At 41.2% G+C, this 12,786-nt stretch overlaps 1 long non-coding RNA gene and 1 other non-coding gene across 2 annotated transcripts; both read right to left on the reverse strand.

Annotated features, from left to right (window-relative positions):
• Positions 1-314: 314 nt before the first annotated feature.
• LOC123328894 lies at positions 315-4,409 on the reverse strand. The gene is made up of 3 exons (XR_006543894.2): positions 4,354-4,409; positions 2,764-2,869; positions 315-604 (listed from the first exon to the last, which is right to left on the reverse strand). It is a non-coding gene; the product is annotated as an uncharacterized LOC123328894 (long non-coding RNA).
• Positions 4,410-12,034: 7,625 nt separating this feature from the next.
• Positions 12,035-12,107, reverse strand: TRNAG-CCC. Its single transcript has one exon. It is a non-coding gene; the product is annotated as a tRNA-Gly (tRNA).
• Between the last annotated feature and the right edge of the window lie 679 nt (positions 12,108-12,786).

Consider the following 12,786-nt stretch of genomic DNA (forward strand, 5'->3'; position numbering starts at 1 on the left):
TGTCCGTTTTAATTAGAAAATAATACAGTGACATTATTAATTTTACCTGGCAAACTCGATTACTGGTACAACATTGGCATCATAAGAAATGGGACTGGTTTTGCTTTTTTCATAGAGATGGTAAGAATTCTTACAGTCTAAAAGCTGTATTGCCCTTATGATTGTTTTCTAACCATAGATTGTTTAAAAAAGCCCTAAATAATTAATTTTTTGAAGACTATTTGAAAGTAAGACTAAGATTGTCTTATGTCCAAGAAAACTACAGACTGAAATTAAAATAAAAAATCCTTTTATTTTTATTTTACATTACTCTGTTTATTGGCTGATTTTTTATTAACATTTAAAATATAAAGTTAATGTTCTCATTTTCTTAATATTTCTTCAGAAGTTGTGCAGATGACTGCAGATGACATTTTAATTCATTGCACATATTGACAGGTATTTGATGTTAGACTGTCTAAGATGAAGATAAAACATTTTTTAAAATATATGTAAGTTAAGGGGATGTCCCTTGATGTCCAGTGGTTATGACTCTGGGCTTCCAATGCAGGGGGCTCACGTTCAATCCCTGGTTGGGGAACAAAGATCCCACGTGTCATGTGGACTAATCAAAAAAAAAAAAAAAATTACTACAACTAGAAAAAATATATATATGTGTAAGTTAAGAAGAATTCACATCAGACAAAATTTGAGTTAAATATTTCCATCAAGCTTGTTTCAATGAAACCAGCCTAGGTATTACTTTTTACTAAACTGTTTTTTTTTTTTTTTTAATAGTTTTGAATTCTTCTCAACTTAGCCTTTTATTCTTTCTTCCATCTAGATCAAACACTGTATTAAAACAAAGAAGTGAAAGCCTCTTTATTTCCTTCTTTTCCCATCATGGGTTCTGCTTGTTCACTAAATATGTTGATGGCACTAAGTTCATATATAAATGAAAGACAGTGAGTAACAGTAGAATACACACATCATGCATGTTAACAAAGTAACTTTAACACCTGGTGTTTAATTAAGTGCAGCTTATCACTGTGATTGTTATTAAAGCCTCAATACTTACGTGCCTGATACACGCATAAGACACCTATTAAGTTTGTTCCAAGAGGTGGTGGGGAATGGTATGCCATTTGTTCAAACAAATCCGCACATTAACTGCTTCAGCATAATTTCCTTTTCAAGGCAGAGGTTGAATGTGAGGTTTAATTACCTTCCAACAAAAGGCACAAGACACCAACTTCTAAAATCCAGGTATGGACTTTCCTAAGCTAATAATTAGTTATGCTCCTAAATGAAGGCAGAATTTGAATCTGAACATTTTTGATACCAGTTCTTTTAATTACTCTTTTATTTTTATGAGTCTTTAAAGCTAGAGTTTAGGTAGAACAGAAAATCTTTTCTTGATTTTTTAAATCACATGCATGACCTTTATAAAGAAGGGTCAGGAATTAGGATTCCTGGGTAACTCAGTATTTGTGTTGAACTGCTTCTTGGTCATCATTCCCAGTACTTAGCGCCGGCTTGGTTTTTATAGGCAAAGGCAAAGCTTGCCTAGGTTTCAGTGACTGATTGAAGCAGATATCATACATATTTCTCAAGAATGCTCATAATTACCTATTTTTCTTGGCAAAAGTAACACGGCTTTTGAATGTGTTACATTTTCAAAGACTATTTTTCTTTTTTTTTGAGGGGTATAAAACATAATTCATTACTTTAAAATGTATTTACTAATTTTACAAAGTAACTTCTTAAATTGGGGCCAGGACAAAGTCTCTGGTTATCAATGAGGATTATTTTTTAGAAGAGCCATCCTTTTGTTGCATTTTCCCTGTTTTAGTTTGAGAGCAATACCTGAGGGTCACTGAATGCAAATTGCATTGCCTTCACTTAAATAAAGTTTAGAGCATTTTCAAAACAATTGTTTTACTAAGAGAAATGATAGCTACGATATTCGAACAGTTGAGACCTAGTGGGCGACTAACCTTTTTATGTTGTGGGTTGATTTTCACCATGAATTAAATTAAAATAGTAACGGGGTGGTGAAAATTATTAGATTGGTCCACTAAAAGAATTTCATTTAAGATGGTTTCTTCTTTTAGCTATACGTACAGTATCAGGCAAATTGTATAGGAATTTTTGTTTGATTTTACTTTTTCCAAAAGTGGAGTTTGTAAATAAAGAGCAAAGCTTTTCTCAGGTTTTTACCAGTAGTCACGGCAGGTTTTAAAATATATCTGTTGCAAATGTAGACTCTATAAATGTCTCTCAAATTTTAAGGTGTGTAGTTTTGCCAGGGACACACGTACACTTGTAGTGTTACTTCTGGGTCATCTGGTCATATTTTATAGGCTCAAAAAAGACATTTCCAAGGGGAATATACTATAAACTTATGAAAAGAGTCCTTCAGAAATTATCTCTTCCCAAAAAGTAAAATTCCAGATTTCAGGAAACGGCAAGCAATAGCAGCTGCAAAAAACATTCAGGTTGAAATTGTGATCACTTTTCTATGAAGACGAACTTAAAAGTAACGTGGAGGTCATGACCAGATCCACTGGGCTGTATTTGGAAAACTGCTTTTCCTGTTAACAGGCCAGTAGTTCTTCACCAGGTGGATTAATCTGCCTCCTTGGCTCTTCTTCCATTATAATATTTAGAAGATTTTTTTCCTCTCCTCATAAAATTGGCAGTTTTAAAGAAGAAAATGCAGTCCTAAGAAATTAAATTTTCTTTTTAATTTACTTTGTTTAGATTTGCATGTTTCTTACAAACCTCCCAGTGTCTGCCAAGTTTCATCTCCTGAAGTCAGGGCTGGGATGGTGGCCCAGCAGGGACCCAGCGGCCTGTGACTTCCCTAGGATATATTAGGACAGCCAGCCTTTGGAAAAATAAAAACAGTCTTATTTATAGTGAGGAAACCCTTGCTATTTCCTTGTCTCTGGATGCCAAGTATTTTATAGGATTTCTCCCTTTACAAATCAAAAGCAGCGTTTTAACCTGAGAAATCCTATAAACTCATGGCTGACTCCACATCTTCTATGAGTCTGTTTTTCTTTATCTAGTGTTAAATTTTTATGGTCTTGGGTGATAACTTTAAAGACCTATCTTGAAATCGAATTTTCGTTTTTCTGATTTGCTCTCGTAAGAGGAAATGCCATGTCTTTCCTTTTTCACTTGTGAAAAAGAAGAAGAAGAACAAAAACAAACCTTCTGCAGGTCCCAGAGCTGAGAGAGGTCTGCTGCTCTGGCTACACCCAAGTGCCTGATCAGATTAGGAAACCCTCAGAGAGCTCAGTCTCACTGAGGCTGGAAATTCTAAAATGACAGTTGGATGTTTAGGTTTTGAGATTGAAAGATGACTGATGCTAAATGCTGATTCAGGAACAGCTACTGTGTTTTCACTTCCTGGGTTTGAAACATGAGTTTGAGCAAACTCTGGGAGATAGTCAAGGACAGACTAGCCTTGCTGCTGCATGCAGTCCATGGGGTGGCAAAGAGTTGGACACAGCTTAGCGACAGAACAACAAGAACTGTGCTTCCACTTCTCAGGTTTAGAACAGCCAAGGTTTAGACACTGAATACTGAGTGACCACTGGGCAGGGTTCTGGAGGGAATTGAAGATGTGACTGCAGCTAACCCTGGAAGCTTTTCTTATCTTGATTTCACGTCAGGAGAGCAGTATCTGGCTTATACAGCCAGGATCTGGGGGCTGCGGGTTTACTTGCCCGGCTCTATCTTTATTTCTTGTACCTAGATATCAATTGCCTCTAAACTGGGGGAATAAAAAAAAAAGGTTGCAATTCCCTTTGATAAGGGGATTTTGGACCTCCAGCTCTAGTATATAGGCGCTAGATAGACATCTGCTCCTGGGAGTTGCCTGGGGGAATAGATAACGGGAAAAATCTACATGGAAAGCAAAAGGCTATGTTTAAAGTCAATAGGATAAGTGGAATTGAATCAGGAAAGTCAGCATCTAAATCAATTTAGCCTTCCTACTCTTTTTTATTTGCCAGTAGGGATGGTGAGCTGCTGTCTTGCCTACGTGTACAGAGCAGAGTCCGGCTGTACGTCTGTCTCATCTCTTAGTGATCAAAGTGGACTCCAACACCAGTTTATGGTAGAAGCAGATTTATGTTCCCAAGAGCTCTATATTCCTTCAGGCTCCTCCTAATTTTTCGACCTTCAAAGCCCGTGTTAAGTCTGAAAATGTTAAACCACTTGTGTCTGGCCCCTGGTCTTCCCAGGTGGGAACCTGGGTATAGAACTGCCTGCCAACACAAGAGACCAAGAAACTAGGGTTCAAGCCCTGGGTCGGGAAGATTCCCGGAAGAAGGAAATGGCAACTCACTCCAGTATTCTTACCTGGAACATTCCATGGACAGAGGAGCCTGAAGGGCTACAGTCCGTGGAGTCGCAAAGAGGCAGACACGACTGAGCACGCACGCACACATCTGGTGTCTACTGCATTGCTTTAGCCACGTGAGAGCTGTGTGATCTTGGATAAAATCCTTAACCTCTCCATGCCATTCTCCTCTAGGAAAAGGAGAGAATGATGCACACACCTCACAGGGCTGTTGGAAGGCTTACATATGTCACTGTATACAAAGCACTTAAAACAATGCATGGAATGTTGCATGTCCTCTTTGTGTATAGAACATCTTGCTTTATCCTCACTTGCCCTGGGAGGTTAGAAGCATTCTTTCTTATCTTCTGCCTTAGCCTGGGGTCCTTTAAAAGCAAAAGTGAAGTCGCTCAGTCGTGTCTGAATCTTTGTGACCCTATGGACAGTAGCCTACCAGGCTCCTCTGTCTATTGGATTTTCCAGGCAAGAGTACTGGAGTGGGCTGCCATTTCCTTCTCCAGGGGATCTTCCCAACCCAGGTTCTCCTGCATTAAAGACAGACACTTTACTGTCTGAGCCACCAGGGAAGCCTTTGTTTAAAAGCAAACCCTGTGGCCAATAAATAATCCCTGAAAGGAAAGGATTGGGGAGGGAAACAAGGAAGGAGGGAGAATCAGTATAAGGTCATCTGGGTGTGATTCCACGGGCCCTTTTGAAAAGGCTCGGGAAGTGCATCCAAGATCTATCTACTTGGGGAGCAGAAGAGAGGAAGATTTATCCATCAGCTTCCATCCTCCCATCAGTCAGGGCTGGTCACTGCCATACTCCTCCCATTTATACAAGCTTGAGTATGTCCTGTGGGCACCATCCGTAGAAATGCCAAGGACACTCTGACCCAAGTCTGTCCTGAGTGGCTGCCCTTGTACCTCCTCAAAGCTGGTGGGTGCTGAGCCCAGCTGTTCTCTCCAGCAGTGACGGAGTAAGGGGTGGGGAAGAGAGTATATGGAGTCACATAAAAGTGTCTAACACATCCCCATTTTATAGATATGGAAACCGAGTGTCTCAGAGTAACTGAGGCCACCTGGCTATTAACTCACAGAACCGGGTTTCATGATTCCAAACCCTGGCTTTTTCCATTCTGTCATATAATCTCCGTCTGAGCCCCCAGGGAAGCCCATAAAAATATCCTTGTGTGTGTGGAGTCACTTCAGTTGTGTCTGACTCTGCTGCAGACTCCTCTGTCCATGGGGATTCTCCAGGAAAGAATCCTGGAGTGGGTAGCCATGCCCCCCTCCAGGGGATCTTCCCCACCCAGGGACTGAACCTGAGTCTTATGTCTCCTGCACTGGCAGGCAGGTTCTTCACACCTGGGAAGCCCATGTAATCTCTAATCCTTAGCAAGTCTTCTCCACTATGCTTTCTTTCTTTCTTCCCCCTCCATTATGCTTAAGGATGTATTCATTTCTGCTTAAAAGTATAATTTTTGCACACTTTTAGATGATTGGGTTAAAAAGTAGTAACATGATTGAAAAATGCTTGAGATTAAAACAGGAAGCATTTTTATATTGGGGAGAAATTCAAATGCCAAATTGTAACACATCATGAACATCTCCAAATTTTCTTTAACTCCTTTTAATTTCTGTTGAGCTTTCATTTTCTAAAATGATATTCTGTTTAGTAGAGATGAAATGAAATTCAATGAAAAATGGGAATGTTGCCAGTGGTAAAATTTTAACCCGAAATTACAATTACTAAAAAAATTTCTTTTTTGTTCTCGCTCTCCATTCTTTGCCCTAAGTAAGGTATATATGTTTTCCTAGGGTACTAGGGGCTGTGATATTTCTCAGGGAAATGATCTAATTATGACACCATTTTCAAAAGACATATACTAAGGACTTCTCTGGTGGTCCAGTAGGTAAGATTCTGAGCTCCCAGTGTGAGGGGATCTGGGTTTGATCCCTGGTCAGGGATCAAACCAAAACTAGTTGTGGAGTCTAAAAACTAGACCCCACAAGCTGCAACTAAAAAAAAAAAAAAAAAAAAAAAGACATGGCTTTGTTCTTGAGCAGGCCAGGATAATCTGTGATTTTATTGTAGTTAAATATGCAATATCTTTGATCATATATGTAATTTGAGTACTGTTTAAGACACGACTGGCATTAGATGGAGCCTATTATTTCTCCTCAAAACTTACAAATGAGACGTCTCTAGAATTATAAATATTAGTCTCTGACTTAGACAAGTAAATAAGAATACAAGTCTTGATCAGATCCATTAATTTATCTGTTCTAAAAATCCGTGTGGTGAGCTCAGTGCTGGCGAGAGAAAGATGAAAGATGTTCTCGCCCTCTCGATGTTCCCTGTGCCTTTGAGAAGTTAGATGACACTGAGTAGATATGGAGATCATCATTTCTGGAGTATTATAATAGTTTATTTTTTTTTTGCCTGATCTTTCTACCACTCACCTGCCTTTATTGCTGTCCCTACCTGCCTTTACGCTCTCCCCTGCTCCCAGCTACTGCGCACACCTACCGATTATTCTGTTCCCCTACTCTGTCCTACGAATCTGTTTGAATCTGCTGCCAGGAAGGTCTTTTCCCTTTCGAGTTTCCCCTGCCACTTCCTTGAGAGGAAGTGTACAGCTCCTCCCCAGACTCAGGATGAAGGCTCTAGACGCTGGGCTTCCTGTCCGGTTGCAGGTCTTCCAGCCCTGAACTATTGGTGCCTTCCCATTCAGGCCTCTCTGCCTTCACATTTCTGCTTCTGAGTGTATTCGGACAGGGGGTGTGTTTGCTGATTTTGCCGTGAAATGAAGACTTCCGCTTCGCTACTGGTTTTGATTTTACTGAGTCTTTGTGTAGTTTCCTCATGTTTCTTTTTCTGAAATTCGTTCATTCATTCATTTTATCTTTTACTGTCTCGGGTCTTCTTTCCTGCAAGCGCGCCTTCTCTAGCTGCTGGCGGGAAGCGGCTCCTCTTCGTCGCCATCGGGGGCTTTTCATGGCGGTGGTTTCTCTTGCTGCGGAGCTCGGGTTCCAGGCCCCAGGCTCCTTTGGTTGCAGCACGCAGGCTCGGGAGTTGTGGCCTGAGGGTTCTAGAGTGTGAGGCGCTGGAGTGCGAGCACGGTGGTTGTGACGCCTAGCTTTGGTTGCTCTGCGGCACGCGGGATCTTCCCTGACCAGGGATTGAACCTGCGCCCCCTCCTCTGGCAAGCGGATTCTTATCCACTGTAACGCCGGGGAAGTCCCTCACCTTTCTTTTGTTTGGGGTTATTGAACTTACGGGTATGTGTGTTGAACTTGGATATGTGAATTTATATAGTTTTCATCAAATATCAAATGATTAAAAAAAACCTCATTATTTGTTTGATATTACTGTAGCGCGTGTGTGTGTGCATGTGCTTACTCAGTCACTAAGTCCTTTCTGACTCTGTGCGACCCCATGGACTGTAGCCCTCCAGGCTCCTCTGTCCATGGGATTCTCCAGGCAAGGATACTGGAGTGGGTTGCCATGTCCTTCTCCAGGGGATCTTCTGGGAGCACGGAAGGAACCCAGGTCTCCTGCGTTGGCAGGTGGATCTTTACCACTGAGCCACCTGGGAAGCCCAGAGTAGCCATTCTTCTTTTTACCATCACCTTTCTACCATGATTCTTTTGATAGAATCAGCACAGTATCTTTCTCATCCATTTACTTTTAACCTACTTAATGTTTTATATTTAAGGCGAAGTTTTGTTGAAGGCAGCGTATAGTGAGAACTTGCTTTTTTTGCTCTATTTTGACAACTACCGCATTTAATTGATGCATTCAGACCATGTATATTTAAAGTAGTTATGATTGTGTTTAAATCTGCTAACTTAACTTTGTTTTGTATTTGTCTTATCTGTTCCTTGTTTTCTTTTCTTTCATTTCCTGCCTTCTTTTGGGTCAATTTGTGTTTTTGGTGATTCCATATTATCTCCTTTTTGACTTAGCAACTAATGTGCTGCTGTGATTTGTTGGGGTGGTTGATTTATGTCCTATAATGTAATTTAAACTTGTAACAATCCTCGTTAATAGTGTAAGAATCTTGTAACCATAAATTTCCACTTATTGCATCTCAATTTTGTGCTATTATTAAAAGATGTTTTATTTATGCATTCATTATAACTCCCTCAAACCGTTTTATTATAAACAGTCTTTTGTTTTCAAGAGATTTAAATAGTTTCTTCTTTCATTACTTTAGAGATACTGTTCCATTGTCTTCTGACATTGCTTTCAGTGAGTAATCTATTATCTTTCTCATCTCTGTTTATCTGGGCATAGTATGTCTCTTTTCTCTACCTTTTAAGAATTTCTCTTTTTCCCTGGTTTTGGGCGATTTGATTTTGACATGTCTCTGTGTAGTACTCTCCAAGTTTGAATTGCTTGGGGCTTGTTAAACTTCTTGGATGTGTGCGCATACAATTTTCAGTACATTTGGAAAGCTTTTTGGCTATTACTTCAATTTTTAAAAATTCTCCTCCTTCTCCTGTGTCTTTATGAGGCCCACAGTTACACTTACATTAGGACTGCTGGAACCGCCCTGTAGCTGAGTAGACACTCTATCCTGAGCACCCTCAGCACCTTCAGACTTACCAGCTTTGTCTCCTCAACTCACCGAGTTCTTCAGACTCCGCCTGGGTTGATCCCCTGCACGGACTCAGCCCAGCAACTTTCTCCAGGCAGTCGCTGCAGCAGCCACGGGACGCAGCCCATTAGCGTCGTCTGCCACTGTTACTCGTCGCCTAATGTCTAAGGTCTTGAAAAATCATCACTTCATGTATAACTTTCTGGTTGACTAGTCGTTTCAGTTGAGAGGATAAATGCAGTTTCTGTCCGTCTAATTTGAACTTTTACTTTTCCTACACCTACTATATACTTACACCTAAATTGTAATCTTGAAACCAGCAAATAATCAAATATTTATCGTTTGGAATACTTACCCTGTGTGGAAGAGAATTAAGGGAGATTGTGGCTGAAAAATAAAGTAGAAATAAGGTCAAATTCCAGCTTTAAGTTCCCAACTGCTATTTTTTAAACATTCCAGTATTCAGTGACGAAACACTGAAAGATTTTGGCCAGAAAGTGATGGAAGTTTTGCTGATAAATACAGCCTAAGGCCGAGACACACCATAACATCATTAGTGAGGCACTCTAGACAGCCTGTCTAGGTATGAATCTTGGTTCTACCATATAATAACAGTGCAACCTGATTAAGTAACTTTTACTTATCTCACTTCCCTCAGGAACTTCCCAGGTTACTCAGTGGTAAAGAATCCACCTGCCAATGCAGGAGATGTAGGAGATACAGGCTCAGTCCCTGGGTCAGGAAGATCCCTGGAGAAGGAAATGGAAACACGCTGCAGTGTTCTTGCCTGGAGAATCCCATGGACAGAGGAGCCTGGTGGGTACAGTCCCTGGGGTCACAAAGAGTCAGACACGACTGATTTAGTTTGGTACAGCATAGCCCACATGGTTCCCTCAGGCTTAAAACAGAGTTCAGTTTGGTTCAGTTGCTCAGTTGTGTCCTACTCTTTGCGACCCCAAGGACTGCAGCACGCTAGGCCTCCAGGTCCATCACCAACTCCCAGAGCTTGCTCAAATTCATGTCCTTCGAGTCAGTGAAGCCATCCAACCATCTCATCCCCTGTCGTCCCCTTCTCCTGCCTTCAATCTCTCCCAGCATCAGGGTCTTTTCCAGTGAGTCTGCTCTTCACATTCGGTGGCCAAAGTATTGGAGTTTCAGCTTCAAAATCAGTCCTTCCAATGAGTATTCAGGACTGATTTCCTTTAGGATTGACTGGTTTGATAAAATAGGGTAATTGTGAGCATTGTATGAGCTTGTGTTTGTGAAATATGCAGATAAATGCCTGGCACACAGCTAATGGCTACGGCTATGGATGTGGATTTTTCCATAAGAGGTCCAGATGTGATGCTCAGAAGGGCAGGAGAAGCAGTTGTGTATCCCAGGAGAGGAGCCCAGGCTGAGAAATACTTATCTATGAGATGACCCTGTGAAAATGATAGCTGGAAAGGTGGGGTAGAGAGAAGATGGCCCTAGAATGACTTGTCAGGAATGAGATGGAAGCGTTCAGGAGACATAGAGAAGCACACGTGAATTAAAGAGGAGAATCAGGACCACGCAAGGTGACATAATTCCTGGGAAACAGGAATGTCAAGAAGCAAGGAGTCTATAGACTTAGGGAAGAGAAAAAGACACAGTGTGCGAAGGATCCTTGGTGATCTTCAAGGAAATCATTTCAGCCAAGTCTTAAGTATCAGAACTGATTGCAGTGGGCATGGAAGGATGGTGAAATCACAGAGCGTTTGCATAGCCTGTTTCTCAAAAGATTTTGTGCTGATTAGATAACATCGGGAAAGCAGATTGAAGGTTGAGTTTGGTGAAGTCAAAAATTCCCTTTCCGCCCCGCCCCGGCATCACAATTTTACAAGGACAGATTGGAGACAGAATGTCTAACAAAAGAATTTCTGACCTCAGAGCAGGCTGGGGAGGGAGGTTCTCTTTGGCAGTGGTGGTTTTTCAGCATTCTTGTATTACCTGACACCTAGGGCCTCTCAGTGCCTGCCATCTGTGTTTATATTTGCAACACTTTGTTGCCTATTTACTTATGCGTCAGATTCACCTGGTGAGCTTGTTAAAATGAAGATTCCGGGGCCTTCCTTTAGAGATTGCATTTCAATAGGTCTGGGGTGAGGTCCACGAATCTGCATATAAAAATGTTTTATGCAGGTTTTGAATCAGCAATACAGTCACATGGCCCCAAAGGTGCAAAGTGATGAGAGTGAGATCCTTCTTTCCCACACGTGTTCCTCAGCCACTCAGTCCCTCTATTCCAAAGCATTTATTTAGCAGGTTCCTTTGTAACCCTCAGGGAATTTCAAAACCACACTTGCCCTTCGTTGTTCTTGTCTTTAACAAATGGAGAGACTTGAGCTTAAATATAATCACAGGGTTGGAGCTGTTAGCTGAGGGAGAGAGTCTGAACAATGCATGTGCGAAAACAGCAGTCGCTGAACTTATACACATGATCGATGGTTGGTGTGAAGGGTAAGCAAACTTCCCCTCTTTGGACTTCTCATTTGCAAACTGCAAATTGCAAACCTGTCTGCCAATGCAGGAGACATGGGTTCGATCTTCGGGTTTGGGAAGATCCCCTGGAGAAGGAAATGGCAACCCACTCAAGTATTCTTGCCTGCAGAATGCCATGGACAGAGGAGCCTGGTGGGCTACAGTTCATAGGGTCATTGCAAAGAGTTGGACATGACTGAGTGACTGAACAACAATAAAAATAAGACCTGGAAATATATGGTCTTCACTTACTGGCTTCCTGACTACATCAGCTTCAGTGGTAGAAATCTTTTTTTTTTTTTTTAAATGATAGCTGCTTATATATTTATTTATTTCCATTGAGGCATGTGAGGCTTCCCAGGTGTCTCAGTGGTAAAGAATCTGCCTGCCGGTGCAAGAGATGTGGGTTCAGTTCCTGGGTCAGGAAGATCCCCGGGAGTAGGAAATGGCAACCCACTCTAGTATTCTTGCTTGGAAAATTCCATGGACAGAGGAACCTGGCGAGTTACAGTTCATGGAGTCACGAAGCGTCAGACACGGCTGAACGACAGAGCACACATGTGGGAACTTAAGTTGCTCCAGGTGATATCTAGCTCCCTGACCAGGGATTGAACTCGGGCCTGCTGCATTGGGAGTGCAGAGTCTTAACCACTGGACCACCAGGGAAGCCCTTTATAATTAAAATAAAAAATTTTTTTTCTTTATTATGGGAATCAATCACTTTTAAGGTCTTTATTGACTTTCCTGCCTGTTTCTGTTTTATGTTTTGGGTTTTTGGCCAAGTGGCATGTGGGGTCTTATCTCTCTGACAGGGACTGAACCTTCACCCCTTCCATTGGAAGGCCAAGTCTTAACCACCAGATTGCCAGGGAAGTCCTCAGTGGTAGTAATCTTGAATGTGTGTGAGAGACCATAGTCAATTGCATGTATGATTCTTCTTCTTTTTTTAATTTTTCTGATGAAGCATCACTGATTTACAATGTTGTGTACATGTATGTTTTTTCTTGCTTACTCACTTTCTATTTTTTAATATCAACATTACTAGACTGAAAAGTGATTAGACACATGCCCCTCTGGTTCTCTGAAAACATGAACTCTATACATCTTTCGTGATTTCCTTTGGATGTCAGGCCATCTGCTGTCACTGAATTCAAAAGATATGACTTCACAACGTGAAAAATATTTCAATAAATAAAGACCAGCACATGCTGCTGAATTCCCCTTGGTTCTGTCGTGTTCTGTTTATCTACCCCACCCTCTGCATTTTAAATAATGCTTCTGTCAACATTGTGAGTGTTCAAGTTTCACTATTATCTAAGAGAAAATGACCCTCTTACTAATAAGA

Source organism: Bubalus bubalis, chromosome 13 (genome assembly GCF_019923935.1).
Source record: "Bubalus bubalis isolate 160015118507 breed Murrah chromosome 13, NDDB_SH_1, whole genome shotgun sequence".
Taxonomy (NCBI): Eukaryota; Metazoa; Chordata; class Mammalia; order Artiodactyla; family Bovidae; genus Bubalus; species Bubalus bubalis.